The 6,797-nt window shown below is 34.4% G+C and overlaps 1 long non-coding RNA gene across 1 annotated transcript; it reads left to right on the forward strand.

The window, feature by feature from the left end:
* Nucleotides 1-337: 337 nt before the first annotated feature.
* On the forward strand, nucleotides 338-1,985 carry LOC127835177 (uncharacterized). The gene is made up of 4 exons (XR_008028400.1): nucleotides 338-571; nucleotides 873-1,031; nucleotides 1,192-1,366; nucleotides 1,757-1,985. It is a non-coding gene; the product is annotated as an uncharacterized LOC127835177 (long non-coding RNA).
* Nucleotides 1,986-6,797: the final 4,812 nt, after the last annotated feature.

The raw sequence follows: 6,797 nt of genomic DNA on the forward strand, positions 1-6,797 counted from the left end.
TTGGAAAAAATCTATTAATTTGTGTACATAAGTTATGCAAGATTTTGATATTTTCATATGATACCATTGTATCCATTTTCTTAATTTGTAATAAAATAATAAGATGCCAAACATGACCTGTGTTACATAAACAGTCAACAAAATAACAAGACAATACCTAAAAACACCCCTTTTCACACCACTAACAATAAACAGATAACAATCTGTCAGGCATTCAGAGCTAAACAGGGTACTGATTATCAGGGGCAGATAAGGCTACTGATAGGGTTTGCCCAGACATAAGGCTGGAATGAGGTATAAGACTTTTGATTGGTTCAAATTTTTGCACAGGAAATTATTTGAAAACAACAACTTTTGAAAAACAAGCTGGTTTCAGCAATTGAATTGAGCTAAATTAAATTAACATTAAGACTTATAATTGTTCTGTAAAATGTATTGAAATACTGTCAGCATGAAGTATTGTGTGATGAAAACAATGTGTATTTTACTACAATTTGGAAATCAACAATAAGTTTGTTGGAAAAGAAGTTCAACTGTTTTTTTTTGGAATACTGAAGAACAGTTTTAACAGGTTTGTATTGTCATTTCTTCATCCTTTTTTATTTAGTTTACTGAATTAATTATGATCATTATTATATTTATGTATTGTCACTGGGAAATGTAAATTGATAAGTTAATGTATTGCAACTTAAAGGAAAAAAAAACACAATTTGAAGCAAAAATAGATGAACATACACATGACAAAGTGTAAATGTTGGGTACAGTGAATTATTGTGGTTGTGTTTTATGATTATTGTCATCTTTATTGTTATTTATAGATATTTCTGGTTACTACTGAACAGATTTCTTTTCCTCATATTTTAATTTTGAAGGTTAAACTCTTGCCCCAAGAGCAAAAGGGGTAATCATACTACCTGATGTATGGACTTTTACACCAGGCTTTTACCCTGCACGAGCTGGCCAACTTGAGGGGAACTGAAGTTGGCAAACCTCGCCCTGTCGTTGAACAAGAAAGCTGGATTTGTTGAGAGGTAAAACTATACAGGTTATTGAATTTTAAAAGCGTCACAATCCTGACCAATGTGACAAAGATTTTTAGAGTTTGAAATGTGATGAAAGTAAATTACAAGCTTTGGAAAATGACCAATTGTAAATATTTTGTCAAAACTCCTTTTCTTTTTTTGGTTCCAGAGTATCATTTAAGCTGAAATCCAGCATGAAACCAGGGATGTGATGGCCATCGCACAGGCCATGTGCCGACTATTCACTTTCCACCAGCTTGTGACTTGCTCCATGAAGGGAGCAACAACTACAAAGGGGTCACCAAGACCAAGCCTCCCCGCTGCTGAGAGAAATGCAATCATTGGTACTTTTTCTTCATCATAAAAATTTGAAGTACCAATCATCCATATAGAAATTCAATACACATTCTACAAATATTTTTCAGATCACTTACTGTTTACAGTCGCATAAATATCATTTTATTACATCATTTGTGAAAAAGGGGAGTTTTTATAATCCAAGTGACAGTTAACAATAGTTGTTTTTTTTATTCATGAAGACAGGGATTGAAAAACTTTGTCTGTGTCTCTAGTCACTGTCTCCAGGACAATCAGTAATAAACTCATTTGTGTTGACTTCCTTAATATGCAAATATTTAACCTCTTTTTCTGGCTAGAGTATTTTCTATTTAAGAACAGATTTTGTTGTTTTTTTTGCATGTTTTTAAAATGAATAGTCTATCATATTTTTTCAGATGTCATAGCCAAAACCTTTGACAAGCCTTCGGTTGATGTTGAAGAAAAGATGAGAGGTTGTTTAAGGCATCTGCGGCTGATGCACAAGTAGACTGAAGTCTTTGTAAATAAAATGTGCTGTTAAAATGATTATTTAACCATTGTTTTCACTTTGTTATATAGATTTGCACCTGTTTCAACAACATTAACTTATTTTTATGCTCCCGGTAGGGTCTCATATAGCAGTTGAACTGTCCGCCTGCCTGTCTGTCTATCCGTCCGAAAACTTTAGCATTGGTCATAACTTTTGCAATATTGAAGAAAGCAACTTGATATTTAGCATGCATGTGTATCTCATTGAGCTGCACATTTTGAGTGGTGCAAGGTCAAGGTCATCCTTCAAGGTCAGAGGTCAAAATCCAATGGAAGAAATAAGCAAAGAGAGATAATTTCTATACCTGCCAAATGATAAATAGAAATTTTATTTCAAAGCGGTGCAGTAGGGGGCATTGTGTTTCTGACGAACACATCCACATCTCTTGTTTGTATTTATTCCATACAATCTTACTTTTTTCAGTTCTTTCTTTGTGTTCAATGTTATGTTATAACACTATTATATTTTATTATAACAATGCCATGTCTGTCAAAATAGTTTTATCATGCTGTGTATATGGATATATATGTAAAGTTTTATGTTTTATCGTTTAAAAAAAAGTAATTAGAATTTAATTTATGATATTTTTGTTCTTATCATAAAAAAGTTTTTCAGTTTTCAAGTGGGTGAAAAGTGGGTTTTTACTGAGCATTTAACAGGTTTTAAAGCTAGTTTTAACTGCGTTTAATCTGTGAAAAGCACACATTTAGCTCACTTAATGCTCAAATAAAAACCCACTTTTAACTCGCTTAAGAACAGGAAAAACCGACTTGATGTGTAGAAGCGGGTGTAAAAGCCAACATAAAGAAGGAGAACACACTAACTTTTAACCAACTTAAGTTGGTAAAACTCGGATTTAAAGCGTGTTTTAACTGCGTTTAATCTGAGTTAAGCACACATTTAGCTCACTTAACACTCAAACAAAAACCCACTTTTAACTCGCTTAAGAACAGGAAAAACCGACTTGATGTGTAGAAGCGGGTTTAAAAGCCAACATAGAGAAGGAAAACACACTCACTTTTAACCCACTTAAGTGGGTTTAAGTTAGTTTTAGTTGGTTTAAGTTGGTATAAGAAGGTATAAGCGTGTTGGTTTATGTGAGTGAAATCCAGGTTTTACCTACAAAAAACCAAGTCGGTAAGCAAAAAGTGTGTTTAAAAGACACGCTTTAACCCGGTGCCAATACCGCAGGGTTTAACACGGTTTTAACACGGATTAAAACCGGGTTTTGCCCACTTTTTTTACAAGGGTAGATTTTTATCACTCCTTATCATTAGTAAAGAGAGTTCAATATTCATGCAAAGACAGTTCAATTTGCATATTATGCAGAGTTCTTTTCCGTATGTATGCTAACATTTATTAATATTGTCATTCGATGTTAACGAAACGAAAATCCATTCAATGGAAACAATTGGTATGTATTCCAATTTGTTAGGGCTTTGTTTTACAATTGATTAAATGCATCTCTTACATGTTCGATCGCTGATGAACAACAACAATATCCCTACAACTTATAATTGTGATCAAATAAATATATGTTTCATTATTTTTTAAACATCATTTACAAAAAGTTTTACTATAAGAAAGAATACGGCTTATTTAGTTGTTTTGTTTTGTGGGATTTTCAGTATTTAGTCTTCCGATCACGTTCTCTGATGAACAATAACGCTGCTTTATCAGCAGTATAAACCGAATATAAAAATTTCATTAGAAAATAATACATTATTAACAATTTGGTAAGTACAAATCTTTTCGTGCATATGTTCAGTCCATTTACATCGTTGAAAACAACATTTTCTAACAAGATTTTTGTTATCGTTTACAATCGATACACTCGATAATCATCGCATGACGTCACACAAGGGAGATAATTAAAAACCAGCAATAACTGAAAGGGTATATTGCAAGGAATAAATAAGTTTGGCGGGTTCAGTAAATTCAGTTTGAGCCTCTTGCAAATTTTGGTAAGCAGAAGTTTTTCAAGGCAAATTGAATTTAAATATATTAAAATGGTAATTTTGAAATAAACTTGTGCTACAATATACATGTAGCCTTCAGAAGATTATTTTTTATAGAGAATCAGAATATAAGGTTAAGAATTATTTCACCTATTTTTTAAAAATCCTCTTATCTAACTAGATGCAAGCTTTAACATACAGACATATTCTGACGGATTATCTTACAATTTTTATGCCCCCCCCCGCCCCCGAAGGAGGGCATATAGTAATCGCACTGTCCGTCCGTATGTCTGTCACTTTGCGTTTAGGTTTCGAAAAATGCTATGTTGCTTCAGATGTAACATTCATATTTGGTATGCATGTGTATATGGACAAGGCCTTTCCATACGCACAATAAATTTTGACCCCCTTGACCTTGAAGTTAGGGTCCGCGTTTAGGTTTCGAAATATGCGTTTAGGATAACAGGATTCAAAAAATGCTGATAACTTCTATCAAAGCGTTTATCGGGAGCATATATCATCCTGTTGAGACAGCACTTAATGTTTGTAAATGTTTCAACAGACTTTGCAAACAGATGCCATAAGAGCTATCCAGGCCCTTGTGTGCATCTTGTTTTTTGCGATTTGCTAAAAGGAAATTAGTCCTGAGCCACCAAATAGTTTAACTTGCATTTGCATATTTACATTTGTCATTTATGTCACCGAGCTTATGCAATCACAAAAAACTGGACATCGATTAAATACAGTAAAGGATTAAATAAGTATAATCATTTGCATTTGTATTTTTATTGTTTCTGAGATTCAGTTGAAATGGACAATTCATCTGATGAGGAACTTTTGGGTTGATTGAAAAGCTATGAAGACAGCATTAAAGGTAAATATGCTTTTTAAAGAGGCTGTAGGTTTATCAACTGTCCAGGTAAAAACTTTATCATATCTTTATTTTACCTTGACAACAGTATGACCTTCAGAATGCAAAAAATTGAATTGGTCACAAATCCTTTTTTTATGCCCCCGCAGGAGGGCATATAGTGATCAGACCGTCCGTCTGTCTGTTTTTCCGTCACACTTTGCGTTTAGGTTTAGAAAAATGCTTATAACTTCGATGTCCCTTCAGATAGCAACTTGATATTTGGCATGCGTGTCAGGCCTTGAAGAATTTTTCCAGAGCAACTCGCCCTCCTGGGCGAGTAGGTCTGACAATCCACTCGCCCTTCACTTTAATCTACTCGTCCTGCATGAAAAAAATATATATCTATATTTATAGTTATGATCAACCAGAACCTTTTAACCTACGTAACATAGTGACACTAAACTGCAAACAAATTAACTACATTATCTGATGGATTTTATTTGCTTTCCTTACGTTTTCTGCACCTGTTTCCTTTTCTCAATACTTTTTGCTTCTCTTTTTGATGACCTTTCTCTCTGTTCCCTGTCTCCACCACCTTGCAGATATTTTAAAATAGAACCCTTTTCCATGCTGAGTTTTAATATTTCAGACGAACTTTTACTGAAAGACACACTTGATTGACAAATGATTACACTATGGTAAATTTTGGCTAAGGCTTCTGATCACGAATTATTCTGTTTATTAATAATTATTTTTCTGTTTATTTTTAATTAAATATAAGAAGTATTGTAATTAACCAGTTATGTATTTTTTTTTTATTGATATTTACATTAAAATGAAATTTTATTTTTCACGGAATGACCAATATATTAAACTGTTTTTTTCACTTTTAATCAATTAGCTAAGAGCACTGACACCTACGAAAAGAGCGCAGCCGATTACGAGAATTATTTTTAATGTGACCGTGACATCATTTTTCATTGTCAAAACGAAAGTGCAGTTTCTTTGTGTACTAAATCTATTTTTTGTTCGTTTGAAAAATTGTTCGCAATTTGTATCGATGTGGCAGGAGTTCTGGAACTGAATTTATATTTCTCAACTTGAAAAACAGCACTCGCCCGGTCAGTCGAGTATTTAACAAACTTTACTCGCCCGACCGTCAACTTCACTCGCATATGCTAGCGGTCGAGTGGATTCTTCAAGGCCTGCGTGTGTATCTCATGGAGCTGCACATTTTCAGTGGTGAAAGGTCAAGGTCATCCTTCAAGGTCAAAGGTCAAAAAAACAAATCCAAGGGAAGTAATAAGCGTCAAAGGTGTGTTATTTTCCGATTGTCATGAAACTTGGTCAGAAGATTTGTCCCAATGATATCTTGGATGAGTTCGCAAATGGTTTTGGTTTCTTTAAAAACATGGCCACCAGGGGGCGGGGTATTTTTTCCTTATAAGGCTATATATGGCTATAGTAAAACCTTGTTAACACTCTAGAGGCCACATTTATTGTCCAATCTTCATGAAATTTGGTCTCAATGATATCTTGGATGAGGCCGAAAATAATTATGTTTGCTTGCAAAACATGGCTTCCAAGGGGTGGGGCATTTTTCCTTATATGGCTATAGTAAAGTCTTGTTAACAATCTAGAGGCCACATTTACTATCCGATCTTCATGAAACTTTGTCAGAAGATTCATCCCGATAATATCTTGGACAAGTTCAAAAATGATTCCGGTTGGTCGAAAAACATGGCTGCCAGGGGGCGGGGCATTTTTCCTTATATGGCTATAGTAAAATCTTGTTAACACTGTAGAGGCCACATTTATTTTCCGATCTTCATGAAACTTGGTCAGAAGATTTGTCCCAAAAATATCTTGTTATCTCAGGTGGGCGACTTTGGGCCTTTCAGGCCCTCTTGTTATGCCCCCGGTAGGGTGGCATATAGCAGTTGAACTGTCCGTCAGTATGTCAGTCTGTCCGTCCGTCCGAAAAAAACTTTAACATTGGCCATAATTTTTTCACTATTGAAGATAGCAACTTGATACATGTATTTAGCATGCATGTGCATCTCACGGAGCTGCACATTTTGAGTGGTGAAAGGTGA

This window comes from Dreissena polymorpha, chromosome 6, assembly GCF_020536995.1.
Source record: "Dreissena polymorpha isolate Duluth1 chromosome 6, UMN_Dpol_1.0, whole genome shotgun sequence".
Lineage (NCBI taxonomy): Eukaryota > Metazoa > Mollusca > Bivalvia > Myida > Dreissenidae > Dreissena > Dreissena polymorpha.